The 13,389-nt window shown below is 39.8% G+C and overlaps 1 protein-coding gene across 46 annotated transcripts in view; it reads right to left on the bottom strand.

Annotated features, from left to right (window-relative positions):
- The window catches only part of GULP1 (GULP PTB domain containing engulfment adaptor 1), a 308,404-nt gene that overhangs the window by 132,518 nt on the left and 162,497 nt on the right, over positions 1-13,389 (bottom strand). For 2 of the 46 annotated variants that reach the window (XM_055108847.2, XM_055108862.2), the window contains exon 3: positions 1,052-1,113. The exons of the other annotated variants lie outside the window; for them this stretch is intronic. The gene's annotated coding sequence lies outside the window, so the exon portion shown is untranslated. The remainder of the gene's footprint in view (positions 1-1,051; positions 1,114-13,389) is intronic. 46 annotated transcript variants of the gene reach the window in all.

Raw genomic sequence — 13,389 nt, 5'->3', positions numbered from 1 at the left:
AGCTCTACAAAGAGAAAGCCTGAAAAATGGCCATTAGTTTCAGAACACGGAGATAATTGGTGACCTTTGCATTTCACTTTCAGAAGACAGGGACTAAAATAGCCTGACTGGGGAGAAGGGTAGAACAAAATGGCAAAATAGAAGGCTCTCTCAATTGTCTCCCCAGTGAGGACACCAAGTTAACAACTATCTACACACACACACACACACACACACATACACACACACACACCTTCATAAGAACCAAAAATCAGGTAAGCACTCACACTACCTGGTTTTACCTTCATACCACGGAAAGAGGCACTGGAAAAACAGTCTTGAATCTCAGACCCCCACCTCCTCCATCCCTCAGCAGAGGCAACCCTGCTCAGAGAGGCAGCCTGGTGTTTCTGAGAGCATTGCTGTGCACTGGGGAGAGTAAGAGCTAGCAATTCTGAGGCATTGAACTCAGTGCTGCCCTTGTTAATAGCAGAAAGCAAAACCAGGCCAAACTCAGGTGACGCTCGCCCAAGGAGGGAGAATTTAAACAAGCCCCACACAAAGGAGAATTGCCAATCCCAGTGTTTGGAACTTCAGCTCCCCCAAGCCTTGCCATCATGAGCTAAAGTGCTCTGGGCCCAGAGTCAGTGGGCTGAGGGAGAGAGAGGGTCATGACCTACTGAGACACCAGCCAGGACTGCTAAGGGACTGCTGGCATCACCTTTCCACTAACCTCAGGCTGCATAGTTTGTGGCTCCAAAGGAGACCCCTTCCTTCTGCTTGAGGATCAGAGAGGGAAGAGTGGGGAGGACTCTGTCTTGCCTCTTGGATACCAGCTCAGCCACGGCAGGATAGGGCACCAGTCAGTCTTACAGCCCCTGTTCAGACCTTAGCTTCCTGATGACATTTCTAGAAACACCATGTACCAGAAAGGAACCTACTGCCTTGAAGGGAAGAACTCAGTCATGGCAAGATTTGTAACATGCCCTTAACAAAAGAATAACCAGAATAATAACCAGAAGCAATACCCAGGTACTACATTAAGAACATTGAGTGAGACTCTGAGACTTACTGGCTTCAGGTGAGACTCAGCACATTCCCAGCTGTGGTGGCTACAGGGTGAGACTCCTTCTGCTTGAGAGAAGTGGAGGAAAAAGTAAAGGGGACATTGTCTTGCACCTTAGGTACCAGCTCAGCCACAGGGTGGTAGAGCATGAAGTGGGCTCTGAGGTCCCTGATTCTAGGACTTGACTCTTGGATGGCATTTCTGGACCTTCTCTGGGGAAGAGAGGAAGCCCACTGCCATGACGGTTGAGTCTCAGGCTTGACAACATTCACTAGAAGCTGATTAAATAGCCATTAGGCCTTAGGGAACAATGGCAGTAGCCTGGCAGTACTCCCCATAGGCCTGAAGTGGCAGTGGCCACATGGTGAGGCTCTTCTGCCTTTGGAAAGGGGAGGCAAAAATGGGAGGACTGCATCTCCTTATTTGAGTTGCCAGCTTAACCACAGTACAATAGAACAACAAGTGGACTTCTAAGGTTTCTGACTCTAGTCCCTGGCTCCCAGGTGGCACCTCTGAACCGATCTAGGTCCTGGGGCAACTCACTGCCCTAAAGGAAAGAACACAGGCCTGGCTGGCATTGCTACCTGCTGATTGTAGAGCCTCAGAGTTTTGAGCAAAAATAGGCAGGAGCTAGGGAATGGTTTACAGCAGGCCTTAGGTGAGAACCAGTGCTGTGCTGGCTTCAGGTCTGACCCAGTGCAAGCTATGGGTGGTGCCTACAGGGGTGATGTGCCACTCTACCCTCTGCTCCAGGTGGCTCAGAACAGACAGAAGGACTTTGTTTGGGAGAAAGTAAGGGAAGAGAACAATAATCTCTGCCTAGTAATCCAGAGAATTCTTTGGGATCTTGACCTAGACCATCAATATAGTACCTCTATGAGTCTATAAGAACCACAGCATTAGGGAACTTGAGGTCCCCCATAAAGAAGATACAGCTTAAATCACAACACCTAAGTCATTTTGAATATCTGGAAAGCCTGCCCAAGAAGGATGCATACAAACAAGCTCAGATTGTGGAGACTACAATAAATACCTAACTCTTCAATGGCCAGACACATTAACATCTACAAGTATCAAGATGATCCAGGAAAAGATGACCTCACCAAACAAACTAAATAAGACATCAGGGAACAATCCTGGAGAAACAGAGATATGTGACCTTTGAATTCAGACAGAGAATTCACAATATCTGAATGAAAAAAACTTAAAGACATTCAAGATAACACAGAGAAGGAATTCAAAATTCTATCAGATAAATTTAACAAAGACATTGAAATAATTAAAAAGAATCAAGCAGAAATTCTGGAGCTGAAAAATGCAAATGTCATACCAAAGAATGCATCAGAGTCTTTTAAAAGAAGAATTGATAAAGCAGAGGAAAGAATTAGTGGGCTTGAAGACAGGCTATTTGGAAGCACACATTCAGAGGAGAAAAACGAAGAAAAAAAAATAAAAACAATGAAGTGCAGGGACAGCATCTAGAAAGCCGCAACAGGGCAAATCTAAGAGTTATTAGCCTTAAAGAGAAGGTAGAGAAAAAGATAGGAGTAGAAAGGGATAATAACAGCGAACTTCCTAAACCTAGAGAAATATATCAATACCCAAGTAAAAGAAGGTTATAGAACACCAAGGAGATCTAATCCAAAGAAGACTCCTAAGGCATTTAATCAAACTCCCAAAGGTCAAGGATAAAGAAAGGGTGCTAAAAGCAGCAAGAGAAAAGAAACAAATAACAGAAAATTGAGTTCCAATACATCTGACAGCAGACTTTTCAGTGGAAACTTTACAGGCCAGGAGAGCATGGCATGACATAATTAAAGTGCTGAAGGCAAAAATATTTTTTCCTAGAATGTATCTGGCAAAAATATCTTTCAAACTTGAAGGAGAAATAAACCTTTTACCAGACAAACAAAAGCTGAGGGATTTCATCAACACCAGACCTTTCCCACAAGAAATGCTAAAGGGAATACTTAAATCAGAAAGAAAAGTATGTTAATGAGCAATAAGAAATGTTAATGAAGATACAAAACTCACTGAATAGTGAGAACACAGAAAAACAGAGAATATTATAACACTGTAATCACAGTTTATGAACTACTCTTAAGTACAAAAACTAAACAATGATCCAATCAAAAATAATAACTAAAACAACTTTTCAAGAAAAATGGAACAATAAGATATAAGTAGTAACAAAAAAGTTAAAAGAAAACAGGGGTATGAAGTTATGGTGTCAAGTCTTTATAAGTTTTAATTCCTTGTTTGTTTGTTTATGAAAATGATGTTAAGTTGTTATCAGCTTAAAATGATGGGTTATAAGATGGTATTTGCAAGCTTCATGGTAACCTCAAAGCAAAAAAATATACAATGAATATACAAAAAATAAAAAACAAGAAACTAAATCATATCACCAGACAAAATCATCTTCAATAAAAGGAAAACAGGAAGAAACTGTAAGAAAAGACAAAGAAGTTCACTATATAATAATGAAGAGGTTAATTCAGCAAAAGGATATAACAATTTTAAATATATATGCACCCAACACTGGAGCACCCAGATATATGAAGCAAATATTATTAGAGCTAAAGAGATAGACTCCAATCTAATAATAGCTGGAGACTTCAACGCCCCACTATAAGCACTGGAAATATCTTCCAGATGGAAAACAAAGAAAATTCAAACTTAATCTGCACTCTCGGCCAAATGGAGCTAATAGGTATTTACAGAGCATTTCATCAAATTGCTGCAGAATACACATTCTGTTCTGCAGCACATGAAACATTCTCAAGGATAGACCATATGTTAGGTCACAAAACAAGTCTTAAAACATTCAAAAAATTGAAATAATATCAAGCATCTCTTCAGACCACAGTGGAATAAAAGTAGAAATCAATAAGAGAAAATTTGGAAACTATATAAAGACATAAAAATTACACAATATGCTCCTGAATGACCAATGAGTCGATGAGGAAACTAAGCAGAAAGTTGAAAAATTTATTGAAACAAATGATAATGAAAACATAACATACTGAAGCACATTGGATACAGCAAAAGCAGTACGAAGAGGGAAGTTTATAGCTGTAAGTGACTCCAACACAAAAGAAGAAAAACTTCAAATAAATAATGTAATCATGCATCTTAAAGAACTAGAAAAACAAGAACAAACCAAAACCCAAACCAACAGAGGAGAAATAATAAAGATCAAGCAGAAATAAATAAAATTAAAATGAAGAAAACACTATAAAAAAGCAATGAAAGACTATTTTTTTGAAAAGTTAAATAAAATTGACAAACCTTCGGCCGGGCACGGTGGCTCACGCTTGTAATCCCAGCACTTTGGGAGGCCGAGGCGGGCGGATCACGAGGTCAGGAGATCGAGACCATCCTGGCTAACATGGTGAAACCCCATCTCTACTAAAAATACAAAAAAATTAGCCGGGCGTGATGGTGGGCGCCTGTAGTCCCAGCTACTCGGGAGGCTGAGGCAGGAGAATGGCGTGAACCTGGGAGGCGGAGCTTGCAGTGAGCCGAGATTGCGCCACTGCACTCCCGCCTGGGCCACAGAGCGAGACTCCGTCTCAAAAAAAAAAAAAAAAAAAAATTGACAAACCTTCATCCAGACTAAGAAAAAACAGAGACATTGCAAATAAAAGCAGAGATGAAAAAGAAAATTTTACAACTGCTACCCCAGAAATTCAAAGAATCATTAGTGGCTACTATGAGCTACTATGTCTAGAAGAAATGGACAAATTCCTAGACACATACAACCTACCAAGATTGAACCAGGAAGAAATTCAAAACCTGAATAGAGTAATAATAAGTAACAAGATTAAAGCCGTAATTAAAAGGTTCCCAGGGCCAGTCGTGGTGGTTCAGCCTATAATCCCAGCACTTTGGGAGGCTAAGGTGGGTGGATCACCTGAGGTCGGGAGTTTGAGTCCAGCCTGACCCATCTCTACTAAAAATACAAAACTAGCTGGGAATGGTGGTGCATGCCTGTAATCTCAGCTACTCGGGAGGCTGAGGTAGGAGAATTGCTTGAGTTTAGGAGGCGGAGGTTGCAGTGAGCTGAGATCATGCCATTGCACTCCGGCCTGGGCAACAAGAGCAAAACTCTGCCTCAAAAAAAAAAAAAAGCTTACCAGTAAAATGAAGCCCAGGACCCAATGGCTTCACAGTTGAATTCTACCAAACATTTAAAGAAGAGCTAATACCAATCCTACTCAAACTATTTAAACTATTCGAAAAACAGAGGTGGAGGGAATACTTCCAAATTCATTTTATGAGGCCAGGATTATCCTGATAACAAAACCAGACAAAGACACATCATAAATAAATAAATACATAAATAGAAAATAAAAAACTATAGGCCAATATCACTGAAGAATATTGATGCAAAAATCCTCTACAAAGTGGTAGCAAACCAAATTCAACAATACATTTAAAAGATTATTCATCATGACCAAGTGGGATTTACCCTTAGGATGCAATAATGGTTTAACATATGCAAATAAATCAATGTGTTACATCATAAAAACAGACTGAAGGATAAAAACCATACAATCATTGCAATTGATGCTGAAAATTCAACATCCCCTCACGATAAAGACCCTCAAAAACTGGGTATAGAAAGAACATACCTCAACATAATTAAAACCATATATGACAGACCCACAGCTAGTGTCATACTGAATGGAGACAAACTGAAAGCCTTACCCCTGAAATCTGAACACAACAAGGATGCACACTTTCACCACTGTTATTCTACACAGTACTGGAAATCCTAGCTGGAGAAATCAGACAAGAGAAAGAAATCAAGGGCAGCCAAATTGGAAAGGAAGAAGCCTAACTATTTTTATTTGCAGATGAAAGGATATTATATTTGGAAAAACCTAAACACTCCACCAAAACACAAAAATAACTATTAGAACTCATAAACAAATTCAGTAAAATTGTAGAAATAAAAATCAACCTACAAAATTCTACAGGATTTTTATATGCCAACAGTAAACAATCTAAAAAAAAAAAGAATTCCCATTTACAATAGCCACAAATAAAATTAAATACCTAGAAATTAACTTAACCAAAGAAGTGAAAGATCCCTATAATTAAAACTATAAAATGCCAATGAGAAAAGCTAAAGAGAAGACCAGAAAATGCAAAGATATTCCATGTTCGTGGGTTGGAAGAATCAATATTGTTAAAATGTACATACTACCCTAAAGCAATCTACAGATTCAATGAAATCCCTATCAAAATACCAATGACATTCTTCAAAGAAATAGAAAACAACTATCCTAAAATTTGTATGAAACCATAAAAGACCCACAGTAGCCAAAGCTATCCTAAGCAAAAAGAACAAAAATGGAGGAATCATATTACCTGACTTCAAATTGTACTACAATGCTATAGCAAACAAAACAGCATAGTACTGTCATAAAAACAGACACATAGACCAATGAAACACAATAGAGAATTCAGAAATAAATCCACGCACCTACACTAAACACACTTTCTACAAAGGTGCCAAAAACATACACTGGGAAAAAGACAGTTTCTTCAATAAATGATGCTGGGAAAACTGAACATCCATATGCAAAAGAATGAAACTAGACCCCATCTCTTGCCATATACAAACATCAAATCAATATAGGCAAAGACTTAAATCTAAGACTTCAAATTATGAAACTACTATAAGAAAACATTAGGGAAAACATCCAGGACATTGATCTGGGCAAAAATTTCTTTAGTAATAACCCACAAGTACAGGCAACCCAAGCAAAATGGACAAATGGTATCTCATTAAGTTGAAAAGCATTTACACAGCAAAGGAAACAATCAATGGGATAAAAAATTTGCAAACTACTCACTTGACAAGGGATTAATAACCAGAATAAATAAGGAGGTCAAACAACTCTGTAGGAAAAAATCTAATAATCTGATTAAAATATGGGCAAAAATTTGAATAGCTATTTCTCAAAAGGAGACACAAAATGATAAATAGGCATATGAAAAGGATGTATTTTCTGTAGCCTCAGAAAGTACATTCTTTCCCTCCCATTAAAATGGCTTATATCCAAAAGACAGGCAATAAAAAATGCTAGCGAGAATGTGGAGAAAAGGAAATCCTCATACACTGTTGGTGGAAGTGTAAATTAATACAACCACTATGGAGAACAGTTTGGAAGTTCCTCAAAATACTAAAAATAGAGCTACCATATGTTCCAGCAATCCCACTGCTATGTATATACTGAAAAGAAAGGAAATCAGTATGTCAAAGCGATAACTGCACTTTCATGTTTGTTGCAGCTCTGTTCACAATAGGCAAGAACTGGAAGCAACCTAAGTGTGTATCAACAGGTGAATGGACAAAAAGAAATGTGGCAGTTATACACAACGGAGCACTATTCAGCTGTAAAAAGAATGAGATACAGTCATTTGCAACAAATGGATGGAAATGGAAGTCATTATGTTCAGTGAAATAGGCCAGGCACAGAAAGACAGACACCCCATGATCTTACTTATTTGTGAGATCTAAAAATCAAAACAATTTAACCTATGGAGGTAGAGAGTAGAATCATGGGTATCAGATATGGGAAGCAGAGTGTAGGGATGGGGGTGGAGTGCTGTGAGGGAGATGGAGAGAGTTAACAGGTACAAAAAAAAATTAGAATGAATGAATAAGACCTACCATTTGATAGCACAAAAAGATGTCTATAGTCAAAAGTAATTTAAGTTAATTTTGTTAAATAGCTAAGAGTATAATAAGATTGTTTCTAACACTAAGAATAAATGCTTGAAGGGATGGATAGCCTATTTTCCATAATGTAATTATTATGCATTGCATGCCTGTATTAAACCACTTCATGTACCCCATAAATATATACACTTAACTATGTACCCACAGAAAATAAAAATAAAAATAAAATAGCCTGACTGGTGTGGGTAGACTTTTGCATTGTATTTTCAGAGGATAGGGGGCTAGAAGAGCCTGACTGGTTGAAAGAAATGAAGAAAGGAAGTAGAGAAACTCAAGGAATTTTGCTTTAAATGGAAACAGAGAAATAAGGTAGGAAATGGAGGGTGAGATAGACTAAGACTAGACATTTTTGGGGGAGCTATTGAATATGTATTTATGCTGATTGGAAAATTATATTAACAGGAGAAAACTGGTGATACAGAAAAGAGAGAGCATAAATGCAAGAAGAAGTTCTTTGAGAAAGTATGAGGGAATATGGTCAAAGAGAAGGCCCTGTCCTTAAATGAACAGAAGCAATTCATTCAGCATAAGAGAAGGGAAGGCTGACTCATGGAAACATACTAAAATACTTAATAGTTTGGTAGATTTGGTGATGGGAAAGTGTAGAATTTCTCTTCTAATTGCATGTATTTTCTCAGTTGAATAAGGAGTAGGTATTAGTTCTGAGAATGATGATGGGGGGTATAAGGATTCAAGAACAGAAAAAGAGGGTTGTTTAGGCAGAAAAGAGCCATCTCAAATAGAAGAGTGAATGGAAGATATAAGGAGGTTAAATTTCTGTACAATTATAATGACTTTATGATGACTGCAATCCAAATGTAAGATAAGTATAACTAATAAACATGGTTGTATGAGGGAATGCATGTGTGGGGGGTTTGTTCCAGCCATATTGTTTGCTTAAGTAGAAGAATGCATAGTCATTAACAGGGGTTGGGATTTTTCCACACAAGTAAGAAAGAAAAAAGGGCAAATATGTCTTGATAAATTATATCCATATATTGAAACAAAATTTACCTTTGAAACTGATCCAGCCTTAAAAACTACATCAGTTATGTTCCTCTTCTTATCATATCCCTTTATTGTACTGTATTAGTCCATTTCATGCTGCTTATAAAGAAATACCCAAGACTGGGCAATTTACAAGAGAAAGAGGATTAACTGGATTCACAGTTCCACGTGGCTGGGGAGGCCTCACAATCATGGCAACAGGAGCAAGTCACATCCTACGTGGATGGCAACAGGCAAAGAGAACTTACCATTTTTAAAACCATCAGATCTTGTGAGACTCATTCACTATCATGAGAACAGCACAGAAAAGAGCCACCCCCATAATTCAATCACCTCCCAACAGGTTCCTCCCACAACATGTGGGAATTGTGGGAGTTACAATTCAAGCTGATATTTGGGTGGGGAAACAGCCAAACCATATCATTTGGCACCTGGCCACTCCCAAATTTCATGTTCTCACATTTCAAAACCAATCATGCCTTACTAACAGTCCCCCAAAGTCTTAACTAATTTCAGCATTAACTCAAAAGTCCACAGTCCAAAGTCGCATCTGAGATAAGGCAAGTCCCTTCTGCCTATAAGCCTGTAAAATCAAAAGCAAGCTAGTTACTTCCTAGATACAATGAAGGTACAGGTATTGGGTACATGCAGCCATTCCAAATGGGAGAAACTGACCAAAACCAAGGGACTACAGGCCCCATGCAAGTCCAAAATCCAGTGGGGGATTCAAATCTTAAACCTCCAAAATGATCTGTTTTGACTCCATGTCTCACATCCAAGTCATACTGATCCAGCAAATCAGTTCCCATAGTCTTGGGCAGCTCCACGTCTGTACCCTGTGGCTCTGCAGGGTACAGCCTCCCTCCCATCTGCTTTCATGAGTTGGCAATGAGTGTCTGTGGCTTTTCCAGGTGCACGGTACAAGCTCTCAGCAGATATTTCATTCTGGGGTCTGGAGGACAGTGGCACTCTTCTCACAGCTCCACTAGGTGGTGCCCCAGTAGGGACTCTGTGTGGGAACTCTCACCCCACATTTCCCTTCCTCGCTGTCCTAGCAAAGGTTATCCATGATGACCCCACCCCTGCAGCAAACTTTTGCCTGGGCATCCAGGCATTCCTATACATCTTCTAAAAATCTAGGCAGAGACTCCCAAACTTGAATTCTTGACTTCTGTGCACCCGCAGGCTCAACGCCATGTGGAAGCTGCCAAGGCCTTAAGTTTGCACCCTCTGAAGCCACAGTCCAAGCTCTACATTGGTCCATTTCAGCGATGGCGGAGCAGCTGGGATGGAAGGCACCAAGTTCCTAGGCTGCACACAGCACGGGGACCTCAGGCCCAGCCCAGAAAACCGATTTTTCCTCCTAGGCCTTCCGGCATGTGATGGGAGAGGCTGTTGCAAAGGTCTCTGACATGCCCTGGAGACATTTTCCCCATTGTCTTGGTGATTAACATTCGGCTTCTCGTTACTTATGCAAATTACTGCAGCTAGCTTGAATTTCTCCTCAGAAAATGGGATTTTCTTTTCTATTGCCTTGTCAGGCTGCAAATTTTCCAAACGTTTAAGCTCTATTTCCCATTTGAAACTGAATGCCTTTAACAGCACCCAAGTTACCTCTTGAATGCTTTGCTGTTTAGAAATTTCTTCCACCAGATACCCTAAATCATCTCTCTCAAGTTCAAAGTTCCACAAATCTCTAGGGCAGGAGCAAAATGCCACCAGTCTCTTTGCTAAAACATAATAAGAGTCACCTTTGTTCCAGTTCCTAACAAGTTCCTCCTCTTCACCTGAGACCAACTCAGCCTGGACTTTATTGTCCATATGGCTATCAGCATTTTGGTCAAAGCCATTCAACAAGTGTCTAGGAAGTTCCAAACTTTCCCACATTTTCCTGTCTTCTTCTGAGCCCTCCAAACTGTTCCAACCTCTGCCTGTTACCCAGTTCCAAATTCGCTTCCACATTTTCAGTTATCTTTTCAGTTTCAGTTATCTTTTCAGCAGTGCCCCACTCTACTGGTACCAATTTACTGTATTAGTCCTTTTTCTCGCTGCTGATAACCTGAAATTGGGCAATTTACAAAAGAAAGAGGTTTAACTGGACTCACAGTTCCACATGGCTGGGGAGGCCTCAAAATCATGGCAGAAGGCAAGGAGGAACAAGTCACATCCTGTGTGGATGGCAGCAGGCAAACAAAGCTTGTTCAGGGAAACTCCCATTTTTAAACCCATCAGATCTCCAGTTTCATTCACTATCATGAGAACAGCTCAGGAAAGTCCTGCCCCCATAATTCCCATGACACATGGGAATTGTGGGAGTTACAACTCAAGATGAGATTTGGGTGGGGACACAGCCACACCATATCATGTACTCAACATGAATATTCACTTACAATTTACTGTTTTGGGAATATTTTTAAATTATCATAGGGTTGAAACTTGTTCACAAATTAATGACCAAAGGGGAAATATGCACCTAGGTATACTAATACATTTTGTCTGTCATGTGAATATATTTATATCTAAGAACATTTTATTTTATTTTATTTTATTTTTGAAGACAGGATCTCACTCTGTCTCCAAGGCTGGAGTACAGTGGCATGATCATAACTCACTGCAACCTCAAACTCCTAGGCTTAAGTGATCCAACTGGCTTACCCTCCTGAGTAGCTGGGACTACAGGAGCATACCCTCATACCTGGTTAATTTTGTTTTTATTTTTATTTTTGTACAGATGGGGGTCTCACTATGTTTCCCAGGCCGGATTGGAACTCAGCTTTAAGTAATCCCTCCCATGTCCGCCTCCCAAAGCGCTGCAATTATAGGCATGAAACTCCATGCCCAGCCAAAGGTTTTCTTGAAGTTTCTTCTGACATAGATAAGAGGTAGAAGAGAAAGATACACTTTAGTGTCCCTATGCCTAATGTGGATTTCATCACAACTAAGGTCAGTGACTAAAATTATTGATCCTCTTTATTCATTTGTACCAGCAGTCTTCAGTTTTGGATTTCCTCATCCTTTTCACCAGTAAGTCCTCTTATCCAATTTGAATTAGACCCTTTTGATCCTGATCTACTGACAGAGGCAGGAGGCAGACAAATGCCTAGGCAGATAGAGGTGGTTCCCTGGTGAAACCCCACCTTCAAGTCAAAGGCAGTCCTGGGTAAATCCTTGGACCAGATTGAGAACCTGTCTTCCTGTCTGGCATGCTTTCCTCTGATTGATCCCCACTGTTCACCTATTTTACATATACCTATCCTTCCCTAATTAGTTTTTTACTGTGTCATGCCCACCTTTGAGTGGTGCCTTTGTTTTAACCTTTTTGCATACTCACAAACTAATCATCATGCCCTCCCCATTCTGTGCCTATAAAAACCCCAGACTAAGCCATACTGGGGGAGAAACCACCAGACTGCAGGATTGGGGGAACACTCCCACATCCCCTCTCTGCTGAGAGCAGTCCCATCACTCAATAAAATTATTCTCTGCCATCCTCACCATTGAAATTGTCAGCATATCCTTAGTCTTCTTGGACATAGGACAAGAGCTTGGGAACAGCCAAACAGGGGTACAAGCTATAACACAGGCAGGCTGAGTGGGCAGGGTGCCTCCAGCGGCAGGCCTGGGCCTGAGCAAGGCTCAGGCAGCAGGGGGGCCTTGCCAGCCATACAGGTCCCCAGGTGGCAAAGTGGCTGAGAAAAACCCTGCATCATTACCAGATGGAGTGACCAGGTCCAGGCTGGGGAGCCAAGAGTGCAGTGGAAAGAAAGAAAGGCCAAAAGCACCTGAAGCATTAGCATCTACAGAACTAGCAAAATTCACACATGTAACCTAGAATATCTTTTCCTGCTGGAAACCTTGACTTGTCCCTTTTCATATTTCTGGTCTTTGTTTTACTTAGTGGAATTATTCCCCACCCTTACCCTTGCACTACACACAAAATGAAGTGCAGTGAGGTTGAGTAAGGGCAATCCTTTCTTTTGAGCAAGTTATGCAGAGAAAAAGATAATAATTCGAACTACATATTGGCCATTGCTCTCTGTATCTTGGAATATGTCAATAACTGTTATTATTTAGCCTTTACTCAATGAAAAGCCAAGGGAAAACTCAGAGTCCCCATGTACTCCGATATTTGTGATAAATGTTTATGCTGTTGCTTAACTCTGGCTTAGTTTCCAAAATCTTGATGGGGTGCTGAGTCACACCCACCAATCTATATCAAGCCCAGGTCCTACAAGAGGGCACATATAATGAGTTACTATGAAGACACTCATGTAAACATTTCCATGAAGGCCTAAAGGGGGCAAAAGATCTAGAATAATAAATACTTCAGGATAAAATACTTTTACAGAACACTAATAATATTAACATTTTAAACGTTTACATTTCTAAATAGATCAATACTCTGAAATTCCTCCCCATTTTAATGGTGTTTTGTATATCTATATTAACACATAAAATTAGAAGAATTGTAAATTAACATTTTGTAAATTGGCTTATTTTAACACATAAACAGATATTTGTGGTAGATAAATACATAAAAGACAAAAGTGAGTAATTCCATATTAAAAAGAAGGGCATA

This window comes from Pan paniscus, chromosome 13 (genome assembly GCF_029289425.2).
Source record: "Pan paniscus chromosome 13, NHGRI_mPanPan1-v2.0_pri, whole genome shotgun sequence".
Lineage (NCBI taxonomy): Eukaryota > Metazoa > Chordata > Mammalia > Primates > Hominidae > Pan > Pan paniscus.
The sequence above is the reverse complement of the archived record's forward strand: the minus strand, read 5'-3'. Positions and strand labels throughout refer to the sequence as shown.